Raw genomic sequence first — 27,970 nt, forward strand, 5'->3', positions numbered from 1 at the left:
AGAAGTTGCTCAGGTAGTGCAGTTCATCCAGGATGGCACATCAGTGCGAGCTGTGGCAAAAAGGGCAGCTGTGTCTGTCAGCACAGTGTCCAGAGCATGGAGCAGATACCAGGAGATGTGGAGGGAGCCATAGGAGAGCAACAACCCAATAGCAGGACCGTTACCTCCTCCTTTGTGCAAGGAGGAACAGGAGGAGCACTGCCAGAGCCCTGCAAAATGACCTCCAGCAGGCCACAAATGTGCATGTGTCTGCACAAACGGTTAGAAACCGACTCCATGAGGGTGGTATGAGGGCCCGACGTCCACAGATGGGGGTTGTGCTCACAGCCCAACACCATGCAGGATGCTTGGCATTTACCACAGAACACCAGGATTGGCAAAGTCGCTACTGGCGCCCTGTGATCTTCACAGATGAAAGCAGGTTCACACTGAGCACATGTGACAGACATGACAGAGTCTGGAGATGCAGTGGAGAGAGATTTGCTGCCTGCAACATCCTTCAGCATGACTGGTTTGGCAGTAAAGGGTCAGTAATGGTGTGTGGTGGCATTTCTTTGGAGGGCCGCACAGCCCTCCATGTGCTCGGCAGGGGTAGCCTGACTGTCATTAGGTACCGAGATGAGATCCTCAGACCCCTTGTGAGACCATATGCTGGTGCGGTTGGCCCTGAGTTCCTCCTAATGCCAGACCTCATGTGGCTGGAGCGTGTCAGCAGTTCCTGCAAGATGAAGGCATTGAAGCTATGGACTGGCCCGCCCGTTCCCCAGACCTGAATCCGATTGAGCACATCTGGGACATCATGTCTCGCTCCATCCACCAACGTCACGTTGCACCACAGACTTTCCAGGAGTTGGCGGATGCTTTAGTCCAGGTCTGGGAGGAGATCCCACAGGAGACAATCCGCAACCTCATCAGGAGCATGCCCAGGCATTGTAGGGAGGTCATACAGCCACGCGGAGGCCACACACAATACTGAGCCTCATTTTGACTTGTTTTAAGGACATTACATCAAAGTTGGATCAGCCTGTATGTGTTTTTCCACTTTAATTTTGGGGGTGACTCCAAATCCAGGCCTCCATTGGTTAATAAATTTGATTTTCATTGATGATTTTTGTGTGATTTTATTGTCAGCACATTCAACTTTGTACAGAACAAAGTATTCAATGAGAATATTTCATTCATTCAGATCTAGGATGTGTTATTTGAGTGTTCCCTTTATTTTTTTGAGCAGTGTACTATACGCTCACTGTGAGTTTCCCAATAATTGGCCTAGTAGTGAAAACAGCTGCTGCCTCATCCATCACTCATCGGTCGCTGCATAGGACGCTGCAGTGGTGCTCTGATCTGTACATTGTATTACATCTGACCTCTGGCAGGTTGTGTATATCCCCACCCACACCACAGCTTTCTGTGTACATTGTATAGTGACATAGAGCTGCTAATCAGTGGGTAGGGGGGAGTGGGGAGGGGAGAAAGGTTGGACTAGGAGGCTGTCCTGTAGTGATAATTTCCTGCTAATAAAACACTGATTGTATTGAAATAGCAAAACACTGTCAAGTAAGTGACACATCACTGTAAACAGTGTCTCAGCTCCTACATAATGATGCTCATAAAGTACATAGCAAAAACCTGATGGCATAAATCCATTAAAGAAGTAGTAGACTTTTTTTAGTGCTATTATTTATTTACTTTACTCACTTATATAGCTCCATTAATTCCACAGCACTTTACAGACATTATCAGCACTGTCCCCATTGGGGCTCACAATCTAGAATCATATTGCCCGGAAGAAACCCACGCAAACAAGGGGAGAACATACAAACTCCTTGCAGATGTTGTCCTTGGTGGGATTTCAGGACCCCAGCGCTGCAGAGCAACAGTGCTAACTACTGAGCCACCATGCTGCCCCATATATATACAGTATACAGTACAGACCAAAAGTTTGGACACACCTTCTCATTTAAAGATTTTTCTGTATTTTCAGAACTATGAAAATTGTACATTCACACTGAAGGCATCAAAACTATGAATTAACACATGTGGAATTATATACTTAACAAAAAAGTGTGAAACAGCTGAAAATATGTCTTATATTCTAGGTTCTTCAAAGTAGCCACCTTTTGCTCTGATGACTGCTTTGCACACTCTTGGCATTCTCTTGATGAGCTTCAAGACGTAGTCACCGGAAATGGTTTTCACTTCACAGGTGTGCCCTGTCAGGTTTAATAAGTGGGATTTCTTGCCTTATAAATGGGGTTTGGACCATCAGTTGTGTTGTGCAGAAGTCAGGTGGATACACAGCTGATAGTCCTACTGAATAGACTGTTAGAATTTGTATTATGGCAAGAAAAAAGCAGCTAAGTAAAGAAAAACGAGTGGCCATCATTTCTTTAAGAAATGAAGGTAAGTCACTGCGAAAACTTGGGAAGACTTTGAAAGTGTCCTCAAGTGCAGTTGCAAAAACCATCAAGCGCTACAAAGAAACTGGCTCACATGAAGACCTCCACAGGAAAGGAAGACCAAGAGTCACCTCTGCTTGTGAGGATAAGTTTATCCAAGTCACCAGACTCAGAAATCGCAGGTTAACCGCAGCTCAGATTAGAGACCAGGTCAATGCCATACAGAGTTCTAGCAGCAGACACATCTCTTCAACAACTGTTCAGAGGAGACTTTGTGCAGCAGGCCTTCATGGTAAAATAGCTGTTAGGAAACCACTGCTAAGGACAGGCAACAAGCAGAAGAGACTTGTTTGGGCTAAAGAACACAAGGAATGGACATTAGACCCGTGGAAATCTGTGCTTTGGTCTGATGAGTCCAAATTTGAGATCTTTGGTTCCAACCACCGTGTCTTTGTGCGACGCAGAAAAGGTGAACGGATGGACTCTACATGCCTGGCTCCCACTGTGAAGCATGGAGGAGGAGGAGTGATGGTGTGGGGGTACTTTGCTGGTGACACTGTTGGGGATTTATTCAAAATCGAAGGCATACTGAACCAGCATGGCTACCACAGCATCTTGCAGCGGCATGCTATTCCATCCAGTTTGCGTTTAGTTGGACCATCATTTACTTTTCAACAGGACAATGACGCCAAACACAATTCCAGGCTGTGTAAGGGCTATTTGACCAAGAAGGAGAGTGATGGGGTGCTACGCCAGATGACCTGGCCTCAACAGTCACCAGGCCTGAACCCAATCGAGATGGTTTGGGGTGAGCTGGACCGCAGCGTGAAGGCAAAAGGGCCAACAAGTGCTAAGCATCTCTGGGAACTCCTTCAAGATTGTTGGAAGACCATTTCCGGTGACTACCTCTTGAAGCTCATCAAGAGAATACCAAGAGTGTGCAAAGCAGTCATCAGAGCAAAAGGTGGCTACTTTGAAGAACCTAGAATAAAAGACATATTTTCAGTTGTTTCACACTTTTTTCTTAAGTATATAATTGTACATGTGTTAATTCATAGTTTTGATGCCTTCAGTGTGAATGTACAATTTTCATAGTTATGAAAATACAGAAAAATCTTTAAATGAGAAGGTGTGTCCAAACTTTTGGTCTGTACTGTATATATATATTCCGTCACTCTGTAGACATTTTGATTTGATATGTTATTTAAATAGATGTCATATATATTTTTTAAAAAATGTCTCATTAGGAGGCTTTTACATGTTCTTTCCTCTTGGTATGTTTCTTCTTCTTGGTATGATTATTTTACATGACCACAAACCTGGCATTTTAACAAGGGTGTGTAGACTTTTTATATCCAGTGTATGTGTGCCCAGAGCCAAAGAGGATTTTCCTGGCAGCAAGAGTGCTGATGGGATCCTCAGTCACTCCCCCTGTAGGTGCTGTGGTCATGGTGGTCATTTTAGAAAACTGTATATTACTTGTGCAGTCCAGGCCCTTTTTATTAACGAGCAACAAATAATGTAAAAGATCTTTTTAGAATAAAATCAATTCCAATGCCATTTATTAGCACATATCATTAAATGACATACCTGCTATAGACCCAGTTCTAATAAAAATGAACTATATGCATTCAGTTGTTGGGAGAGGGTTAATCTGCTTGAAAAGACAGAATTTTTTGACAGGCTCTTTGCGGGCTCTTTAGGCTCTTTACCGCAATTGTCATTTTCCTTCTATACTCCTTGGAGATGCAGTATTATTTTAGTAGGCCACTGGGGACTCGTAGCTTAAATGCTTTTGGTAGCGAATGTGAATAAACTTGTATAATGCAGAAGAAGCAAATAAAATCCTCTGCTGAGTATTACATTGTTATCTCCTCCAACAATCTTGGTGCAGCGCATCGTGGGATGCTAAAAGCTTTGATCTTCGCCTTAGCAATTCTTACTTTAAGTAGAGATTAACTGAATCTTGTTATTAGCTCCTGTCTGAAGTGTTGCAGAATGTGGCACCTGTTCGTTTTTTTCTTATTATTTTTGCACCTTTTTCAACATATTAGTCCTTATAAAGATAACACGATGCCTAATGTGCTAAGTAAACACAGAACGGCTTCCTGTTGGGCTCCGTCTCACAGTCACACAATGTGCTGACGTTTTATCCTATTCAGCTCATGTATAGTCTGCTCAAGTGTTCTTCGTTGTTGGCATTTGCAGCTTTCTACCTTTTCTTTGGCACAATTATAAGAAATACCAGTCTTTCCTCAGCTGTATAAACGTCTCTGGCACAAGTACTATGTCCTGTTTGTTTAGCTGATTATCGGTATTCTTCCCAAGGCAGTTCTTATAAGATCTACTTAAAGGTGACTTTCCTCTCTGTTATTTAACATCAACTCCACATATTCCTCAGAATATCAGAAAACCAAGCCAAGGTGAGCAAGGATATTCATTGCAGAAAGATAATAGGTCACCTTCAGTGTTATCCAAAGTGCCCAAACTACTCCTTTGTACAGTAAAATGTTGTTATTAGCAAAACCTCTAACAGGCATGCCAGCACAAACAAAGTTGACTTAAAGGGATTTTCTTTTTCTTTATAAAAACCTCTTTTCTAAAGAAAACTGTGCTTTACTCAACCTCCCCAGGTCCAGTGTTGAGTCTCCACCACCAGTCCCAGTGACTTTAACTGTCTGCAGCACTGACGTCACATTGATAGCGCTGTAGCCAATAACTGAGCTCAATCACACTGAGTGGCTAATACCGCCAACTTGGACAGAGCCGCTGAGATCAGTGATTGGCTGCAGTGCTATCAATGGGACATCAGTACTGCAGATAATGACAGACACGGGGAGCACTGGCAAAGACTCAGCCCTGGACCCAAGTAAGAAGAGTAAAGGACAGTTTGTTTTGTTTTTTTTAAATGGTTAATTTTCATAAACCCAAATTTTACATACCTGTGCTATTTTTTGTTTTTTTAAATGGAATTGCTTGGGAAGCTGACATTACACTGTGAATCCTTCAATAGTCTTGTTCTATATGCAAAATATTTTAAACTACACCAAGTAAAGGGGACTTAATTATTTACTTTTATATATATTTTATAAAAATCCTTAATACAATGATTTTTTGCTTTGCTCGACCTCTAAAAATAACATTAATATTAATGTAAAACTAGTATACAGTCATGGCCAAAAGAGTCTGCACTCTTGAAATTGTTCCAGAAAATGAAGTATTTCTCCCAGAAAATTATTGCAATTACACATGTTTTGTTATACACATGTTTATTTCCTTTGTGTGTATTAGAACAACACAAAAAACAGAGGAAAAAAGGCAAATTTGACATAATTTTCCGGGGAAAGCATCAACTTTGGGCACAACCCAGAAAAATCAAATGAAGGGTTTGGTGAAACAGTGATCCCTAAGGTCAGAAAATAAACTACAAAAATAGCTATATAGTCATAAAATCATTTATTACATAAATGGACAATAGAATGAGCAAAAACATAATTAATAAAAAAAGCACCTTACACTGTGAGGGACAACAAAGTCTGTTCAATGCAAACCAAGATAAGTCAATCTATAGAAGGGAAAATATGAGGTCAAAAAGATATATGAAAGTAGCCCTACAGGTTATCAGAAAAGCAGGCACCATCCCACAAAGTTTTACCCATCAGATAATGAGATCAAAGCAGATATTACAAACTGACTATAAAGTACAATGTGCATACAGGCTGCATGCATATAGTAAAGAAAACTGCTGACAGCATAGCGATGATTGGGTTAACTACCTTAGAAAGTGCTGCAGAAGGTATATGCGGACAGGGCCTGTTATCCCTGCACCCCAACACACGTTTCATGTTGTACTCCCTCAGGGGGCACAATCCAATTGAATATCATAGGTACGAACCACGCATAGCACTCTATGTGAAAATTGACGTCTGAATGAGCCCTTAAGAAAAGAAAGAAAACAACAGGAAGACTATGAATTTTAAATGGTGTACAACATTTGGATATTTTGTATGCAGGCCAGACAAACAAATCTTAAACAAGTACATTCTGCCACTTTCATACTTTACTCTAAATCTAAGATTAATAATATTTTCTTTCATAATGATTTAAACCTTAAGAAAATATAAATTGACCCATTTTCTTTTTTAAGCTGGAAAAGAAACACAGAAGTTTTGAATCAAAGAATATATTTTGCAAAGTCAAAGGTTTTGTACACATAAAGCAATCTTGGAGGGTTACTAATCTGCATCCTTCAAAAAGATGAATTATGTTAATAACCAGCGATTCAATAATTTATGAGGTTCTTTATGAACAGGAAAAGTTGAGTTTATTCATCTGGTAATGGATTTGGAAATAGCGAGATTAATTAAGACTAAACAATAAATGGATATCACTGTATAGATGTAAGTAGGCCTGAGGGACTAAATTCATTACTACGTTCGCTCTGTACAATAAGAGTTACTTAAATACTTGTTCAAATCTACCTCCAACCTCCACTCATAAATTAGAACATAACAGATCTTAACAAAGACATTCATTAGATTTTTGTGACATGATAGCAAAACCATTGAGACACATAGACCCATATAGCATAGACGTCTCGTGACAGAGTTTTGCAAAATATTGTTTTTTTATAGCTTGTCATCACATGCCACGCATTTTGCAATGTGTTCAATCAAGAGAATAGTAATGAAAGGCACAAAATCATCTTAGCTCCCATGGTACAACTTTCTATTAACCAGTCACCAGAGGACATTACCTCCATTCTTTTCATGTCAATCTGGCAATCGCAGTTAGAGAACAATTGCTGTCCATTTCCTTTTCCATTCAGAAATTTGGTATTAGAGATCACATTTTTATTTGGCCACCAGTGTTGGCCAAATGTACTAGACTTCCAGTGTGTATACTATTACAAGTTTTTAATTTGGGAAATATAGTTCAGTGGTGACACCTTTGATGGAAGAAGTATCAGGCTTTCTGGCCCTATTTGTATTTTAATAGAAATCAATCTAGTCGAATGAGGAATGACAATTCTAATGACTAGAGATGAGTGAATTGATTCAATGGGATTTGAATTATTTTCAGTTCGATTCACATACATTGGCAAAAATGCCTGCCGCTATTTTACAAAGTGCAGAAGATTGCATCAGCTATAGAAGGCTCACATGACATCAGACACAACTAGGTGAGCTTTCCAATAATGCCCAATATAGCACATCACATAGTATCTCACAGACTTTGCATAGTATAGCTCCCACTAATGGGTGGCTATCATAGTGTCTATAAAAGCTGAGGCAGGGAATGCAGCATAGCAGCCATTTTGGGGTAAATCTGTTTGGTGAGAAGATATCACAGCTCAGAAATAGAAATACGGAGAAAAACTTAAAAAAAAATCTGAATATATTGTACAGTGTGTGACAAAACATCAGTGAAGAATGGTTACCATCTGTTTACCCATAGCCATATTTGTGGAGGTCACTGACATAACTAAGAAAGTGTTTTTGTTATAGAGCATGAAAGGGATTGATTCAGTCCTAGGAGACCTCAGAGTGTTATATATGTCTTCATAGAGATTCTTACACACATCAGCATTAAAAATGGAACCATGTCTCCGGTCCATTATACTCTGAGCTTGACTTATTCTCAATTATTTTGCAGATCAGACTTGGCCTTTAAAGTTGATTTGGATCTGTGTAAAACAGATGACACACAGAAGACAGACTATGTACTCCAGAGATCTATCTGAATTTTATTAATTTTATCCATTTTAACTGATATATTATTAAGAGTCAATGGATAAAAATAGTTCAGAAAGTCTACCTGCTTCAGTGAAAAAAGAAAACAGATAAGGAAAAAAATGAACGCAACAATGTTGACACCTCATAAAAATATCAGTCCATTTCTCTTGGATGGTAACACTCACACTGATGTGTGAATGTATCCTAATATAAAGCACTATTAAAGCAAATCTGTCTGCAGGTTTTGCTATGTAATCCAACGGCAGCATGAGGTAGGGACAGAGACCCTGATTCCATCACTTAGTTTCACTTAGTTTACTCAATGCAGCAGTTAAAGAGGTATTCCCATCTCCAAGATCCTATCCCAATATGTAGTAGGTGTAATAATAACAATATTAGCAAATACCTACAATTAGAAATGTAGTATAGTATTTCTGATTCGCTATCTCTCTTACCTCATGTGCGGGAATCGCAGGACCTTAGATATCCATGGTTACGTCCACTGCTAAAGTCACAGTTAGTTAGCTAGTTGCTAGTGGTCGTAACCATGGATACATAAGGTCCTGCAATGCCTGCACATGAGGAAAGAGACATAGCGAATCAAAAATACTATACTACATTTCTAATTGGGGGTATTTGCTAATATTATATTATTACACCCACTACATATTGGGATAGGAACTTGGAGATGGGAATACCTCTTTAAGTTAGAGTCACAGTATTCTCTACTGCAGATCAGGCAGAGCTCAGATGTTGAGCTGTGCATAATCCCATCCACACCATAGCTTTCTATGTACATTGTACAATCACAGAAAGCTGCATATCAGTGCTGGGAATGTGGTTGTACAAAAAGCAAAGCCACAATAAGAAGATTTCCCCAAGATTCAAGAAAAAAAACAGCAAAATAATCAGCAGTATTTACCTGCTCAGATCTTCAGACTTAAATGCACTACCAGGGTGCAGCAGACCCATATAAAGATGGCGGCTACACAGGAGCAAAATACTGATGAGACAATCACTCACAACCTACCATTTCATGGAAGGGGTGACTGCTTAGTATTTGAATTGCAAACAAAAAGACTTGTATAGAGTGCTGTTCTCACTTGGGTATTGCAGAGTATCCGGCTTACGCCCATACTATTAGAGTAGACGGGCTGCCCAGTACTATCCAAGTGCACCCAATGGGAACAGACACCCCAGTTTACATTGCCAGCACTGATGGGCCTGGCTGCAACCTGCAATAAAAAAGTGCAAAAATGCATATATACAGTCTAATATATGAGGTAGTAGTCAATATTTTGGCCAAAGTAGTATCCATGACCCCTTCCCTGGCTACTAATATCAGACCACAGCGGCCTGGTTAGCTTTTCCTGGTTAGATTTTATAAGGGGACCTTAAGTAAAAAAAGATTCTGGGGTCCCCTTATAATCTAGCCAGTAAACGCTAATCAAACAGCTGTGAACTGTTATTAATAGCCAGGGAACATTTGGGCCTAATGGCCCCTTCCATTACTTTTAATATCAGCCCACAGCTGTCTGATAAGCCTTTGCTGGTTAGAATTTATAGGGGGACCCTACGTCAAATTTTTTCTGTGGTCCCCCTATAAACTAGCCAGTAATCGCTAATCAAACAGCTGTGAGCTGTTATTAACAGCCAGGGAACATGTTGGCCTTATGGCCCCTTCTTAGGCTATTAATATCAGCCCACGGCTGTCTGTTTAGCCTTTGCTGGTTAGTGAATATAGGGTGGAACCCACATCAATTTTTTGGGATCTCCCCTATAATAAGCAGTACAGCAGTCAGCTGATATTAATAGCCTAGGTACCTTTAGGGCTATTAGTCGATTCCCTGAATATTAATATCAGCCAGCAGCCATCGGCTTTTGCTCTGCTGATTATGAAAAATTACGGAGGACCACACACCTTTTTTTCCTGTTTTTTTTATTAACAAGTACAGTAAAATACACACCCAAGGTAACTTTAGCTCACAGCCTCCAGGTGTTCCAGCAGCTGGATATGCCAGCAACCTTAATGGTTTTGTCAGGTCAAAACTGATAAGTCTGCAGTTCCTCAAACCTGGGACCGGAGGGTATGTATGAGTTATATATATACCCCCGCCAGTGGGTGTGGCTTCGCTCTCCATAGACTTGTATAGAGTAAGGCCACACCCTCTAGTCATCCACGCCCACTAGACAATTATGTCACTAGATGGGGTACGGCCTCGGCTCAATACAACACACAGAGTGACTGCAGACTTAGCAGTTTTGACAGGACAAGCCCTTTAAAATGCAAAGGCTAAACACACAGCTGTGGGCTGTTATTAATAACAAGGGAAGAGGCCATTAGGCCTAAATGTTCCCTGGCTGTTCATAACAGCTCACAGCTATTTTATTAGCATTTACTGGCTAGTTTACAGGGGGACCCCAGAAAAAAATTGACGTAGGGTCACTCGATAAAATCTAACCAGCAAAGGCTAAACAGACAGCTGTGAGCTGATATTAATAGCCAGGGAAGGGGCCATGGATCCTGGCCCCTCTGAGGCTAATAAAATCACCCCTCAGTGGCTTCAGAAATGGCACAACAATAAGATGTGCCAAATCTGGCTATTAGCCTCGGCTCATCCCACTTGCCCTGGTGCGGTGGCAAGTGGGGTAATAGGGTTGGGTTTCATGTCAGCCTGTTATAGGCTGCTGACATGAAGCCCAGGGGTTAGTAATGGAGAGGTGTCTATAAGACGCCCCCATTACTAACTCCATGGTAAAAGTTTTTAAATAAAGACACAGCAAGAATGTAATCCTTTATTTTAAATAAAAGTCGACACCATTTTTTACACATTTATTTAAAAATAAAAAACACAGTTAAACTCACCTAATGCCCAATCCATTTGAAGCCATTGTCACCTGTAAAAAACAAAAATAAAAAAACAACAATATTCTTCACCTGTCCGAAGTGATGAAATAATCTATAGTGTCCCACAACGATCTCACTTCTAGAGCAGTCACATCAGCAAATGTGATTGCTCAACACGACAGCAGGCTACACATTGGCAGTGTGTAGCTCTGAGCTACCATGAGAGAGTTCACAGAAGTTCATCAACTGATGAACTGCTGTGACCTCACTTACGGCACAGGTGCTGTGTGAGAGCGATTACACTCATGTCAGTGTGTAGTGAAGTAGAGAAGTCAGAATTGCTGATGTGACTGCCCTAGAAGTGATCTGATCGTTGTGGGACACTATGGATTATGTGGATTATTGTGGATAGTTGAGGGAAATGGTGGTTTATTATTTTTCTCTTTTACAGGTGACATGAGCTTCAGGGAATAAGCATTAAGGTGAGTCTCATGGTGATTTTTTATTTTTTATTTTTTACAGGGGACAAGTGCTTCAAGAATTAGGTGTTAGGTAAGTATAACTATTTTTTTTTATTTTTATTTCAATATTTATTTGTTAATTTAATTTTTACTTTGAGAACAGGCGTCGACTGATGAATACTCCCATCAGCGGTGCCTGCACTCTCTTTTAACAGTGACAGCAGGCATAGGCTGATGGGAGTAATAGTCTCTCATGAGCTGATGCTTGTGACCCCTGGTCACAGTCACAGCTGCGGGATCACACTGACATCTGAAGCGTGATCCCGCAGCTCTCTGACCGGAGACCCTGTTTCCCATGCTGTCATGCAGATAACAGTGTGGGATGTTCGAATCCCCTTTCGTATGAATGGGGTCCGGGTTTGGGTTTTTTTAACAGATGTTTGGCCGAACCCACTAGACCCGAACATCCAGGGGTCCGCCCAGCTATAACTACAACCACTTGTGATGACTGACTATTGTATTGGTACATTCACTATTATATTATGGATTATTTAAATTTGTATATACTGCTTTTTAATAGGTTTCCTTTAAAGGAAAACTAAATAATTATAGTTATCAAGCAATCCCCTGTCTGGGATAAAGGACATCATCAAGTATCATGTAATAGCATGGCGATCTATAACTGGCAGAAGACACTGTGATGCTTATTGCACGAAGAATTGACAAACAGTGCAGCTCGTGAAATAACAAATGTATATTACAGCTTGCGGAGCCCCATTCCTATATAACACAGATGTTGTCTGTCCCCTGGTGGAATTTTTTTTTATTACTTGTATTAAGTGATTGCAATGTAACTTGCTTTATTGCTTTATAAGATAAAGAAGAAAACATCTGTTTATATTGTTTTCCTTCCAACATCAGGATTATCCCTCCAGAAGCTGCACTCTTTACAGACCTGACTGTTAGGAAAAAAATATAATGGCTTGTCTTTGCAATATTAATTTTTGACATGACAGTCTACCGGAATGAGAATATGCCTATGGCGCTTTAGCAGCAGTTTTTCTGATAATGTGATAGCTTGCACACAATGTTTCATTATTAAGAAGAGTTTAATCAAATAATAGACACTAATAAGTAAAAATCCTGAAAAACTTGGAAAGTTTTTAGATTTCTTTTTGCATGTTTGAGAAACTTGTAGATTAAAGGGAACCTTTTATTAGACTCATGCTTCTGGAACTACTGGCAGCACAAGTCAGAACCTAGCTGAGCGATGACGCCCCTACCTGTCCATCAATTGGAGTGGGGCAGAGAGAAGCCTACTTGGGGACAGATGAGTCAGTTCTCTCTCTACAATCCCTGTCCAGCTTGACAAACTATGCTTTCTATGAAAAGCTGGAGTATTTCAGAGTAAAACATGCCTGATTGTAATCGCTCATCCAGGCTGATATATATATATATATATATATTTAATTATATATTGTATGATGTTGTTCATCTTTTGTAGTCAAAGATGACCATGACCTCAGGGTTTAAAGAAGTGTCAGTGGCTGTGGGTCCGGAGGTGACTGATGAGGCCAATCTTGGCCCTGAAGGCTCGACCGCATATGTGACATAAGTAAGTAGATGTGGACAGGACAGTAGATATCGCTTGTGCCTTGACTACAGCTCACTTTCTTTTTGCCTTAAAGATTCTCCTATCTTCAACTGCATGTGCTCCTGAGGTGATCCTGCCTCGCCAAGCTGAATGGTCCAGAGCAAGCTTCTCCCATTTGTTGATGTTGACTCCAAGGTTTTTGTGAGACGCTTTCCCCTAGGCAATCAGCTGTCTGGCATCCTAACCACATGCCCAGCCCTCCTGGCTTGGGCTTTCAGCACGAGAGTATAAATGCTGCAGAGTCCAGATTGTTCCAGGATTGCCATATTAGGGACATTGTCTTGCCTCCTGATGTGGAGACAGCTCAGGTGAAAATAATTGAGCTGTTTAGCATGCCGGTTGTAGACAGTCCAGGTCTCACTGGCATAGAGAAGTGTAGTAAGGACCACCGCGCAGTAAATCTTCAGCTTAGTGGTAAAGCTGGCTCCTCTTTATTCCCAGGCATTCCTACTGCAGTCTCCCCAAGGCAAAGCTGGCTTTGGCAATTCTGTTGTTGACCTCAGTATCTATGGTCACTACGTGGGAGAATGTGCTTCCCAGATAGATGACTTTGTCAACTGCTTTTAGGTTGTGCTCCTTCACCATAATGCGTGGCGGCTAGTATGGTTTTCCTGGAGCAGGTTGGTACATAACTTTGGTCTTTTAAGTATTCACGGATAACAGCCTCATGTACCTTTGTAACAGCCTTCAGACGTCCGGGGTTGAATAGCTTGCAGTCAGTCTTGTACCTGACATGGATTCCGTCTTCACAGTTGATAAAGGCATCTCTCAACATGGCAGAAAATGGCATACTGAAAAGCGTCGGGGTGAGTACACAGCCTTGTTTTACGACGTTTGTAACTAGGAAGGCCTCCGATTAATCTCCGTCATTCAGGACCTTCAACATAATACCATCAAGGACCTGCCGGACGATTGTGATGAAATTGCTTTTGCAGCCAAACTTTCCCATAATTTCGACAGGCCATCTCTGCTGACTGTGCTGAAAGCCTTGGTCAAGTCGACAAAGGTTATGAAAAGGTCTCTGCGTTGCTCCTGGCACTTTTCCTGGAGTTGACGCACCACAAAGACCATATCTGCCTTCCCTCATTCAGCATGGAAGCCACATTGGCTTTCGGATAGTAGACCTAGCTCAAGGTGGTGGAAGAGGTGGTTGAGCAAGAGGCAAGCCAGAATCTTCCCAGCAGTGGACAGTAGGGATATGCATCGATGGCTTTCGTAAGATTGGCGGTTGCCTTTTTTCTTGTAGATGTGGATTATGCTGGCATCTTTCAGCTGTTGCGGAACCTGTTCCTTTTTCCACATGAACTGGAATAGTTTAGTCATCATTTGCATGAGGATAGGGTCTCCTGCGCTTTGTATAACTCGGCAGGTATAGCATCGTTACTAGTGTTGAGCGAGCACTAAAATGCTCGGGTGCTCGAAGCTCGGGCCGAGCTCACCGTGATACTCGGGTGCTCGACGCAAGCAATGAGCCCAATGTTAGTCTATGGGAGACCCAAGCATTTTTGCGGCGGCACCCCCGGCAGTCTGTAGAAAGCCTAAAAAGTGCCCAAACGATAGTGACAGTGCTCAAATGACATGGGGACAGCATGGGGATCGCCCCAGGAAGCATTTCTGACCCCCAGGTCACTGCTGTCAACAACGTGGTCAGAGATATTAACTTTTACGAACTAACAATAAAACGTTCAAAAACGAAACTGAAACTGTTTTCCTGTGAAATATGCTAAGGAACATCCTTTCCAGGGTAAAGACTTGTGTACAAGGTAAAATAAAAAAACAAAAACAAAAATACTCCTCCACACCTTGGGCTATGTTCACAAGTAGTATTGTTTATGCGTTTTTGCACTTTTGTATTGCTTTCAACTGTGACAAATGCATTCACCGGGAAATGTCATTTTAACATTTTACAACCTTATCTGGCCATGTGCTGTGTGACACATGCATATGTGGCACCCCAGGGGTCTGGTTTCCACAGTAACAGCAATGTTATGTCTGAGAGCAGGTGGGAGGTCTCTTGGTCAGGGATCCTATGCATGCCACACCTCCTGCCCAGTCCTGGGAGGGGAAGAACTTCCCCTATATAAACCTAGGTCTGAGGCAGGGTTAGTGTAGAGAAGAAGTAGAGACAGAGAAGAGCAGCAGATATAGGAAAAGAACATCAGGAGCTCTGTGGGAGCAGTGCTATAAGGAGTCAGGGGCTGGCGGCTGCAGAGCTCGCCCTGACTGAATAGCTATCACCGGACCCGGAGTCCGAGGCTGTGGGGACTAATCTTTCCCAGGAAAAAGATCATCAGGCCCATCGAACTGGCGCGACAAATATGTGGGAGGACGTCCAGTCTTGCCTGTGGTACTGGATGGCATCCCCATGAGTGCCCTACTGGACACCGGGTCACAGGTTACCACTATCCCGTACGTGCTCTTCAAGCAGTACTGGAATGACTCGGATATCACCCGCTACCCTGACGACGACTTGAGTATCATCGCCAGCAATGGTCAGCCCGTGCCACAGATTGGATTTAAAGAGGTGACCATTAAAATCGGTAGAGTCGAATTGGCGGCACAGGGACTGATCATTGTAGACATTGACAAGCACGAGAGTCACCCAAAGATAACTCTAGGAACTAATGTAATTGAAAATTGTCTTGCAGAGGTGATTTTCCTTTTACAACAGGTTGCCAAGAACGCCAGCTCCGGCCAGCAGCGAGTGCTCCAGAAAGAGATCCGGGCACTGATGCGACGGCAACAGATAGAACTCTCCGGTGGTGAGATTGGTAGCGTAAGAATGTGTGACCCTTTCCCTATTGCCATGCCCCCAAAAAGTGAAATGATGATTTGGTGCCGGGCAGCTTTTGGTCTGAGAGGTAGAGATTACCAGGCAATGGTAGAACCAGTTTACTCAGACAGTAGGCCCACCATTTTGACAGCACGGGGGGTGGTCAATGTACGCCATGGGAGGGTGCCCGTTCGCATAATAAATATCGGGAAGAGGGAAGTGTACCTGCCCCGGTAAGCCACGACAACCCAAAGGTCTGTACCATCAGTAAAGACGGAGGGGAAACCACAGCCATTGTATCCCGGGATCACCTGAAGAAGTGTCCCGAACAGCTACGGAACCCAGAAGGAGAGCAAGAAGACCCTCGACCCGTAGAGGAAAGGGAAGATATGGTTAGTACTGTGCTCGGAGACTTCCCTCAGTCCTGGACTCAAGTCAATGGTGCAGTTGTGGTACCCGTCCTCACGTTCCTCCAACCAGCATCCCAAGTGCCTACGGAGCAACAGGTAGAGCTGGAAGAGCAGCCGGTCCAGGAGGCAGCAGACTCCACACAAGCAGAACAGGAGGATCAACCCTCTGCTCATAGTGAGCCTGCCGTACCCCTAGTGAGCCAAAGAGCCCGTAGACAGCTGCCCAGTTTACCCTTGACAGCTCCTACACCCTGTAGTTCAGGGCCAGACAGTCAGCTCCGTAGATCCACTAGGGCCACTAGAGGCCAGTTACCCGCACGTTGGAGGATTTGAAGTGTTTAAATTGTTTTATCTGTGGTCACCTGTCTGTTACTTGTAAATAATTATGTGTTTCTAGTTATTTTTAGGAGTCCTTGGTGGATTTACCGGGAATCCTTGTACAATTGGTTGGAGCGTAACCTAGGAATGGACTAAAGACTGTTAAGGACTCGGGGCAGGACAGACCCCTACCTGGTTACGTCTCCCTGTTTTGGTGAAATGGACACCTTGCTTTTCTTCAAAACTGCACCCGGTTGCGGACACGCCGTAACCATCTTTATGTGTTTTTCTTATTGTATTATTATTGTTTATACCTTGTTATGTTTTTCTAAAAATATGTTTAGTCCCGGAGTACTAAATTTCACTAGGGGGGAATGTGGCACCCCAGGGGTCTGGTTTCCACAGTAACAGCAATGTTATGTCTGAGAGCAGGTGGGAGGTCTCTTGGTCAGGGATCCTATGCATGCCACACCTCCTGCCCAGTCCTGGGAGGGGAAGAACTTCCCCTATATAAACCTAGGGCTGAGGCAGGGTTAGTGTAGAGAAGAAGTAGAGACAGAGAAGAGCAGCAGATATAGGAAAAGAACATCAGGAGCTCTGTGGGAGCAGTGCTATAAGGAGTCAGGGGCTGGCAGCTGCAGAGCTCGCCCTGACTGAGAAGCTATCACCGGACCCGGAGTCCGAGGCTGTGGGGACTAATCTTTACTCAGCAGCAGAAACCGCCCGGCAGGGGATTTCAGGTCCTCTGGCCAAGAAACCCGAAGGCACGGTCACACGCGTGGGACCAGCACCGCCGTCGTGGAGCGGACGCCACTAGAAGGCCCCGAGTCACCGGCCATACGGGTGAGCACCACACGGTACACTCAGGGACGTGGGCTACTTATACCCGCCTCTAGCAAGGTAGCCAGAAGAGTACAGTCAGTTTGGGAGGCCTACAACTCCGTCTGGCCAGGGGAGATCCCATCTGCTCAAGGACTGACCAGGCCCCGATCGCTAGCCAGTACTCCGGGAGGGTCTATCTTTATCACCAGTAAAGACCCTGAACTACACCGCATCGTCTCTGAGTGATTCCTGCTACCCCCATCATCCACGTCGGCTGCCCTGAGGCCATACCCCTCCCGTTGGGGGTGATACTATCACGCTGCACAATCCTACCACCGGCCTCAGCGGTCTGCCCTGCAGCGGCAGCTCCTTCGCTGCATTCAACGGGTGGCGTAGTCGTCCAACATCTACCGCTAATACAACGCCACTTAGTCTGACTCCCTGGGCACGGACCGGGTCACCGCCACGAGACTACAACCCTCAACAGATCTGGCTCCGGGTAAGCTCCTGCATGCACAACGCTGTGCGACACAGGCCCAGGGGTGCGTCACATACAGTGCTGAAAAGACATGGGAACAGCATGAGGAAGACCCCTGGAAGCATCTCTGACACCCAGGTCACTGCCTAAAAGTGTGCCCATCAGAAGTGATCCTTGCCGCATCAGAAGATGCAGACTTGCAACTATCCCCCTGCAAGTCCTTGTCCCAGGGCAGTGTTCAATTGTACCTCCCACATTCCTTGCAATGCAAGCGCAAATATGCAGCCAACCACCCACCCACCCACAGGCTGCAATAGTATACTGCTAGCTTGCACTTGAAATGGGGCCTTTTAGTTTGGAGGATGCCGAAGCTGGCCACTACCTTATGGCTGCGTCGGCAGCGAAGTCTCCATACTCAGCCGCCAGCCACCACTATTTGTCCCGGGAACCTTCCCCACACTTTTCTTAGCCTGGCCTGCTTTAGGGCAGCATTGGACGAGCTCACCAGACAACCAGAGACTCCTCCGGTGGGCCCTGGCTTCTCCATCAGGGGAGTTGAGAGTGCCAAGGTGAGGAGCATGATGATGATGATAGAAGTTAGCATCTGCTTTGTTTTCTTGGAATGCAAGTGAAAGTGTTCAGCCTGCCACCCACCCACCCCCAGGCTGCAATATCATACTGCTAGCTTGCACTTGAAATGGGGCCTTTTAGCTTGAAGGAGGCCAAAGCTGGCCACTACCTCATGGCTGCTTCGGCAGCGAGGTCTTCATACTCAGTCCCCAGCCTCCACTATTTGTCCCGGTAACCTTCCCCACACTTTTCTTAGCCTGGCCTACTTTAGGGCAGCATTGGACGAGCCCACCAGACAACCAGACTCCTCCGGTGGGCCCTGGCTTCTCCATCAGGGGAGTTGAGAGTGCCAAGGTGAGGAGCATGATGATGATGATAGAAATTAGCATCTGCTTTGTTTTCTTAGAATGCAAGCGTAAGTGTGCAGCCTGCCACCAACCCACCTCCAGGCTGCAATACCATGCTGCTAGCTTGCTTGCACTTGAAATGAGGCTTGTGGTAGCAGACGCCGGATACCATGTCGCTGTGGCGTCGGCTTCCTGGTATCCATACTCAGTCCCCAGCCGCCCGGCGGCCGGGTGTCCACACTCGGTCCCCAGCTGCCAGGGGGCAGCCGGGTGTCCATACTCGGTCCCCAGCCGCCCCTATTTGTCCCTTTGTGCCTTATACACAAGCGCGCATACCAAAACATTACCTGTGCCCTCCCCAGTGCATTTAGTGGGAAGGACAGCCTATTCCGCTGTAGTGTGTGCACGCCAACCCCCTGTTCATGGCACATGCAAAAATGCCTCCCGCCCTGCACCTGTCGTTGCAGACTTGCAACTATCCCTGTTCAAGTCCTTGTCCCAGGGCAGTGTTCAATTGTACCTCTCCCATTCTTTGCAATGCAAGCGCAAGTATGCATCCTGCCACCCACCCACCCCCAGGCTGCAATACCATACTGCTTGCTTGCACTTGAAATTGGGAATTTAGGCATGTGGAGGTGGAATGTGGCCACCACGTCATGGCTGCGTCAGCGGCCTGGTATCCACACTCACTCCCCAGCCTCCCGGCAGCCGGGTGTCCACGCTTGGTCCCCGGCCGCCAGGGGGCAGCCGGATGTCCATACTTGGTCCCCAGCTGCCCCGCGGCCAGGTGTCCAAACACGGTCCCCAGCAGCCTGGGGGCGGCCGGGTGTCCATAAACGGTCCCCAGCCACCCCTATTTGTCCCTGTGCACCTTATACACAAGCGCACATACCAAAACATAACCTGTGCCCTCCCAAGTGCATTTAGTGGGAAGGACAGCCTAACCACAAACACGTGGACAAGTGAATGTGGCCAGGGATGGTCCAACTCACTGACGCCTTCACACTGGGTTAATATTGTGGAAGCCGGGACACAGTTGGACACTGGGATGCAACACGTCCTCCAGACATAGAGGATTGTGGGTCCTGGGTCAATCAGGCTTCAACACAAAGTTCAGAAGGTAGACAGCAGCAGTGGTCGGCCTCCTACACAACGAGTAAATTATTCATGATCATGAGGCCATCCATCTCCTTAGCTTTCTGTTACTTGGAATGCAAGCGCATGTATGTAGTAGCGGCTAGGCCTGAGGTGGTCAGCGTTTTGGCGCATATCCTACCTCCTCCGAGGATTGCTGGATGTTTTCCTGCTACTATCCCAGTTCTATGACTCCCGTTAAAACAAAGCTTCAGGTGATGAATGATGGATGAGGTGGTGGCAAAGGAGAAAGAGCAGGAGGAACAGGGGCCATTCACATCAATATCAGGCCAGTCAACCACACATGTCTTGTAGGATATGTTTCTGTACCAAAACGAGCGGTTCGGCTACACAGTTATAGGACATACAGTGAGTGCAATGCCTACCAAAAATTTCAAGGCACTCCAATGCCCCTTGGAAGTGACATGGAGGTCAGAAGGCCTTAACTAAACCATTTTTTCCATTTAGAGCAACTGGGTCTCCTGTACACTGTTGGCCTAAGCAGTGAATGGAAGGTTTTCCAAAAATTATGAGGAACTGCAATGCCCCTTGAAGCAGACATGGATTACAGCGTACTAAAAACCTTCTACCCATTATTGGGGAGTGGGTCTCCCTTAGTGTTCGCCTATGCATTGAAAAAGCAAAAGCTGACTAAAATTAGGAGGAAATGCAATGCCCGTTGGAAGAGTCTTGGAGGTTAGAGGTAATTAAAAACAACATTTCAATGCCCCTTGGAAGAGCTGTGGATTTCAGAGTGGTTTAACAAGACGGTTTTAATGCCCCTTGGAAGAGACGTGGAGGTCACAGTAGCTTAACAAGATGGTTTTAATGCCCCTTGGAAAAGACGTGGAGTTCAGAGTGGTTTAACAAGACGGTTTTAATGCCCCTTGGAAGAGACGTGGAGGTCCCAGTGGAATAAAAAGACAATATCAATGCCCCTTGGAAGAGTGATGGAGGTCCCATTGGAATAAAAAGACAATATCAATGCCCCTTGGAAGAGTGGTGGAGGTCCAAGTGGAATAAAAAGACGATATCAATGACCCTTGGAAGAGACGTAGAGGTCATAGTAGCTTAGCAAGATGGTTTTAATGCCCCTTGGAAGAGACGTGGAGGTCACAGTAGCTTAGCAAGACGGTTTTAATGCACCTTGGAAAAGACGGGGAGTTCAGAGTGGTTTAATAAGACGGTTTTAATGCCCCTTGGAAGAGACGTGGAGGTCCCAGTGAAATAAAAAGACAATATCAATGCCCCTAGGAAGAGTGGTGGAGGTCCCAGTTGAATAAAAAGACAATATCAATGACCCTTGCAAGAGACGTGGAGGTCACAGTAGCTTAACATGATGGTTTTAATGCCCCTTGGAAGAGACGTGGAGTTCAAAGAGGTTTAACAAGATGATTTTAATGCCCCTTGGAAGAGATGTGGAGGTCCCAATGGAATAAAAAGACAATATCAATGCCCCTTGGAAGAGTGGGGGAGGTCCCAGTGGAATAAAAAGACAATATCAATGACAATTGGAAGAGACGTGGAGGTCACAGTAGCTTAACAATGCCCCTTACAAGAGCCATGCAGTACAGCATATTAAAAACATTATTCCCATTATTGGGGAGTGGGTCTCCCATAGTCTTTGCCTATGCCTTCCAAGCAAAAGCTGCCAAAAATTGGGACAGTGGAACTTGCAATGCTGGCAATACCATGGTCACCCTGGTGGTATAGTGGTGGTGGAGGCTGAGGATAAGGAGAAGAGCAAAAAACAGCCGAAATGAGGAAGCGTATACCCATGTGTGGGTGTGAAGCGGTGCATGGGAATACACCTCCCGAAATAACACAGTGGATTTGATATTTATGTTACTCTGCTGTCATTGGGTGGTGATGAGAAGTCTGGCCCAATCCAGCCCTTGTTCATTTTGATAAGGGTCAGCTTGTTAGCATTGTCAGTTGATAGGCGAGTGCGCTTATCCGTTATAATTCCCCCAGCGGCACTAAAAGCACGCTCTGATAACACGCTAGCGGCAGGGCAGGCCAGCACCTCCAAGGCGTACAGAGTGAGTTCATTCCAAGTGTCCAGCTTGGATACTCAATAATTAAAAGGCATAGAGGAATCACGGAGGATGCTGGTACGGTCGGCAAGGTACTCCCTCACCATCTTTTGAAACTTTCCACTCCTTGTGAGAGCACCCCGCATCTCAGGGCCTGTAAGCTGGGTGGGTCTCAGAAAACTGTCCAAGAATGTTGACAGTGTTCCCCTGCCTCTGCTGGATTGGAGTTGCATCTCTCTCGCCTTTACGCCTTGGTTGGGCAACGAACTGTGACCTCTGCTGCTAGCGTGTTCAGATGGGAATTTTTTTAACAGCTCTGCAGCAAGGGCCTTCTGGTACGGCCCCATTTTTCTAGACCTCTCCACCTCAGGAATAAGAGAGTGAAAGTTCTCCTTGTAGCGGGGGTCTAAAAGTGTCACCAACCAGTAATGACTGTCACCCAACATTTTGACAACGCAAGGGTCACGGTTAAGGCAGCGTAACATAAAGTCAGCCTGGTAACGGGCAAGACTTCCGTGTCCTCACCAAGATGACGACTGATCATGCTCTCCTCCTCCTCCTCCCCCCTGTACTCAGGCCACACACGCTGAATCGACAGTATGACAGTTGTACAGGTACTACCGTCTACAGCACATGATACCAGCTCCTGTTCTTCCTCCTCCTCCTCCTCATCCTCTCCCTCATTGTCCCCCAATGCACATTGGGATGAGATGAGGCTGGGCTGTGTGTAATCGCCCGCTACGGCTTCTTGATCCATCTCATCATACTCTGGCTGCAATGCCTCCTCTTTAATTCTCTGCAGAGAGAGTTGCAAAAGACAGACAAGTGGGATGTTGACGCTAATGATGCTGTCATCGCCACTCACCATCTTGGTGGACTCCTCAAAGTTTGTCAGGATGGTACATATGTCAGACATCCAGGTCCACTCCTGAGGTCTTATGTGTGGAGTCTCACCTGAATATCGATGGCCTTGTTGCAGCTGGTACTCCACAACTGCTCTCTTCTGCTCACAAATCTTTTGCAACGTGTGGAGGGTAGAGTTCCAACGTGTGGGGACATCACACACCAGTCGGTGTGCCGGAAGCTGCAAATGCTGCTGCAACACAGCAAGGGCGGCAGAAGCTGTAGCCGACTTCCGAGAATGAGCTGACAGGCGGCGTACTTTGACGAGCAGATCTGGCAACTCGGGGTACGATTTAAGAAACCGCTGAACCACGAGGTTAAGCACATGAGCCAGGCATGGTACGTGTGTGATCTCGCCTCAGAGCCGCCACCAGGTTACGGCCATTGTCATACACGACCATGCCTGGATGTAGGTTCAGTGGTCTCAGCCACAGATCTGCCTGCTCTTTCACAGCTGTCCACAACTCACAAGCAGTGTGAGGTTTATCACCTAAGCTTATGAGTTTCAGCACAACCTGTTGCCACTTGGCTGAGGCAGTACTGCAGTGCTTCCAGCTTGTAACTGATGTGATATCTGAGATGCAGGCTGAACATGAGGAGGAGGAGGAGGATGATGCGCAGGAGCTGTACACTGTGGGGGCAACTCTGACTGACATAGGGCCCGCAATCCTCGGTGTGGGGAGGATGTGTTCCGTCCCAAGGTCCGACTGGGTCCCGGCTTCAACTATGTTTACCCAGTGTGCCGTCAGGGAGATGTACCGTCCCTGGCCACAATCACTTGTCCACGTGTCCGTTGTCAGGTGGACTCTCCCAGTAACTGCGTTGTTGAGGGCACAGCAGATGTTTTCCGACACGTGCTTGGGTAGTGGGGGATGACACCCCAGGCAAAATAGTGTCGGCTGGGGACCGAGTACCGAGGGACAGCCACAGCCATAAGGTTGCGGAAGGATTCCATCTCCACCAGCCTAAAAGGCAGCATTTCCAATGCAAGCAGTCGTGAAATGTGCAAATTTAGGACTGTGGCCTGTGAGGCATTGGCTGCGAATTTGCACTTTCGTTCAAAGCTCTGGGATATGGACAATTGAACACTGCGGTGGAACGTGGACGTGGACATTGATGCTGTTTCTTGAGAAACTGCCATAACAAGTGAAGACTGAGAGGAGGGGGCATCTTTGCATGCAGTATGGACAGGGGATTGCCTTAGACGCACAACAGGGGGTTCTCTTACATGCACAACAGCGGAAGAAGCAGTGGTGACACCCACTGACACTGGTCGTGGACCCTGGGGTTTGCCCCACAATGTCTGGTGCTTTGCTGACTTGTGCCTGATCATGCTGGTGGTGGTCAGGCTGGTAGTTTTGTCACCCCTGCTGATGCTGGCCTGACAGGTGGTAAAAATGGCCTTTTTGGGGTTATCAGCAGAGTCTTTAAAAAAATTCCAGACTCTGGCAGACCTACCGGTTGTACTGGCAACGTCCCTCGTGTTGGTGTTACGGGGAGCGGTTGCCCGCCTTCTGTCTGCGGCCACCACACTGCTTCTTCCTGCCTGTTGGGGTACTCTGCCCCCCCCCCCCGTATGCTCCTGGCCTCGCTCTGCGTGTCCTCCTGCCATGTTGGGTCAGTTACTAGATCATCCACCACCTCCTCCTCTTCCACTTCCGCAAAACGGCCCTCCTCCTCACTTCGTGGCAATTGTGTCTCGTCATCGTCCACCTCTTATAACAAATTGCCAGCGTCGCCTTCCTGTGGCCGTGGCTGTTCAAATATTTGGCAATCGCTACATGGTATCTCCTCTTCCACCACTTCAATCGGAGCAGGCGAGGGGCCCAAATATGGAAATGGACCAGTGAACAGCTCTTCAGAGTGTCCAACTGTGGGATCAGTTGCTGTCTGACGACACTCGGCATGGTGGGAGGAAGGAGCATCAGGGTGAGGGGGAGTATGCGGTCGAGACTCACGGCTACTAAGACTTGACCGTGTGGAAGACAGACCGGAGGTGGTGGTGCCCAGGTGACTGGAATTATTATTTGCTATCCAATTAATAACCTGTTCACACTGATCAGTTCCCAATAATGGTGTTGTTGTGTGCTTCCCTAGTAATTCGGTCTTAAACTGGAAGCGAGAAGATGTGGCTGTTGGTTGTGGCACATTTTCACCTTGGCCACGGCCCCATCCTCTGCACACACCATCACCAGAACATCCAGTTCCACGTCCCTTGCCACGCGCCTTGCCCATTGTAAATGAAGTAAAATAGCTTACACTCGCACTATCAATGGCAAAAGGGTAATAAAAAGGAGATTAGAACCGTGGAAGAGGAAAACCACAGTTCTATTTCTCTGGCCTACACCAGAAACTTTTAAACAGATATATTTGTGTATGAACAGTCAGCGAGACACTCAAATTTCTTTTTTTATGTAAAAAAGGAAAAAAAAGTAGATCACACCCAGATTTGAACTGTGGAAGAGGAAAACCACAGTTCTATTTCTCTGGCCTATACCAGAATCTTTTAAACAGATATATTTGTGTCTGAACAGTCAGCGAGACACTCAAACTGTTTTTTTATGTAAAAAAGGCAAAAAGGTGGATTGCACCCAGATTTGAACTGTGGAAGAGGAAAACCACAGTTCTATTTCTCTGGCCTACACCAGAGTCTTTTAAACAGATATATTTGTGTCTGAACAGTCAGCGAGACACTCAAACTGTTTTTTTATGTAAAAAAGGCAAAAAGGTGGATTACACCCAGATTTGAACCATGGAAGAGGAAAACCACAGTTCTAGTTCTCTTGCCTACACCAGAATCTTTTAAACAGATATATTTGTGTCTGAACAGTCAGCGAGACACTCAAACTGTTTTTTTTTTTATGGAAAAAAGGCAAAAAAGTGGATAATGCAGAGATTTCAACCGTGAAACTGCAAAACCACAGTTCTAGGTATCTTGCCGAAACCAGACTCTTTTAAACAGATATATTTGTGTCTGAACACTCACAGACACACTCAATTATTTTTTTTTTTGGGGGGGAATACCAAAACGTTAATAAGACAGGTATTTGTACAGTCTGACTGAGGGAAAAAAAAAGAGGATTTAAATGAAAAAAAAAAAAGGATTTTTCCTGGCCCCTGAGACCGGGGGATAAGTCTAGCAATTTGAGAAGCAGCCTCACACAGGACTGTAATGCAGTGTTTGTTGGTATAACCACTGCATCTCCTATACAGCCTGCCTGCCTGTCTGATATCTGGGATGGATATTAGTCCTCAGAAGGACTGTTTGTTTGATTTTGCAGGCTTTAGAGACCCTACACTACCTATTTCGCAGTATAAATCTCTCCCTAGCTCAGCAGCACTCTCCCTACACTGTCTGATCCAGAGCGACTGTGTCCAAGATGGTGGCGCCCAGTTTTAAATGCTCGAGGTGACGCTGTGCGGCCAGCCAATCACTGTAATGCCCACAAACAACATGGCTGCGGCATTACAGTGACTGGCTGGCAATCCCTGCATGTTCATTGGCTCAGTAAAGAGCGCCAAACATGCAGGGCGGAGACCCGAGCTCCCACCCGAGTAACCCGAAAATGCTCGGTGCTCGCCAAACATCCCGAGTAGTGAGATGCTCGGGCGAGTACCGAGCAGCGTCGAGCATGCTCGCTCAACACTAATCGTTACCTGGTGCTTTGTCACAGGAGAGCTGTTTTAGTTCCTTCCTGACTTCATCTTCACTGGGAAGAACATTCAGGTCCTTGTTGGTTTCTACCTGGGGCAGGCGAGCAATGGCCCCATCGTTGATAATGACAGAGCAATTAAGGACACTGTTGAAGTGCTCAGACCACCTTTCCAGAATTGTTTTCTTTTCTGTCAATAGCTTAGTTTCATCCGCATTGAGGAGCGATGAGGAGTTGGATGAATGGTGTCCATGTACAGCTTTTCGCGCATCATAGAAGCATTTCTGGTCATGGTTGTCTGCATAGCCCTGGATTTTGTCATCTTTCATGCTGAACCAGCTGTCGTGCATCTCACATAGCTTTACCTGTACTTTTCGTTTTATGCTGGTAAAGGCATCCTTCTTGGCTAGCGACGTGAGGTCGTTTTGATGCGCTTTGTACTGCTGATGGTTCTTTTCTAGTAGAGGCTTTATTTCTTCGCTGTTTTCATTGAACCAATCTTCCTTACTTCAGGCTGCTGGTCCGAGATGCTCCAGGGCAGTGTTGTAAATAGCATCTTTAAGAGTCGTCCACTGTTCTTTAACGCTGGTCTCGTCTGACTGTGGTGTGTTTGACAGTCTGCCATCAATGTCATTGCCAAATTTTTCTGCATGCTTCTGATTTGCAGTTTGGAGACATTCAGCCTCCTTGTAGTCTTCTGCCCTTGGGGTCTCCTCAACGGCAGAATGCAAAGCCTGCACTTAGACATAATGAGGTGGTGGTCTGTCCAGCCGTCGGCACCACACATGGCTCCCGTTATTCTAAAGTCCATCCTATCCCTCTTTCTGGCAATGACATAATCAGTGAGATGCCAGTGCCTTGAGTGTGGGTGCATCTAAAATGTCTTCTTGCTAGTTGGTAGAGTGTTGGTGATGATAAGTTCACGTGTGGCACACGTCTTGAGGAGCAGAAGGCCAATCCTGTTATACTTGCCAATGCCGTGTCTCTCAAAAGTCAAACTCCAGCCTTCACATGCATGGATAGACAAACCCTTAAAGTCACCGTGGGCCTCAAAACCAACGCTTACCCTCACCTGGTCTGGCCCACCTGCCGAGGCGGTGTACCAGGTTGTATCCACTGCCACATACTTCAGTTACTTGGAGGTACAGGTGAGAGTTGAGTACCAGATGAAGACCAAAGATGGATGAGCTGTCCTAAAAGAACATGGCAAGCCATCCACCAGAGGTGCTACCTTTATCTGGACACTATATATACAGTACAGACCAAAAGTTTGGACACACCTTCTCATTTAAAGATTTTTCTGTATTTTCATAACTATGAAAATTGTACATTCACACTGAAGGGATCAAAACTATGAATTAACACATGTGGAATTATATACTTAACAAAAAAGTGAGAAACAACTGAAAATATGTCTTATATTCTAGGT

The sequence above is a fragment of the Phyllobates terribilis genome, unplaced genomic scaffold (genome assembly GCF_046119375.1).
Source record: "Phyllobates terribilis strain yellow unplaced genomic scaffold, ASM4611937v1 Scaffold_2__4_contigs__length_985480577, whole genome shotgun sequence".
Lineage (NCBI taxonomy): Eukaryota > Metazoa > Chordata > Amphibia > Anura > Dendrobatidae > Phyllobates > Phyllobates terribilis.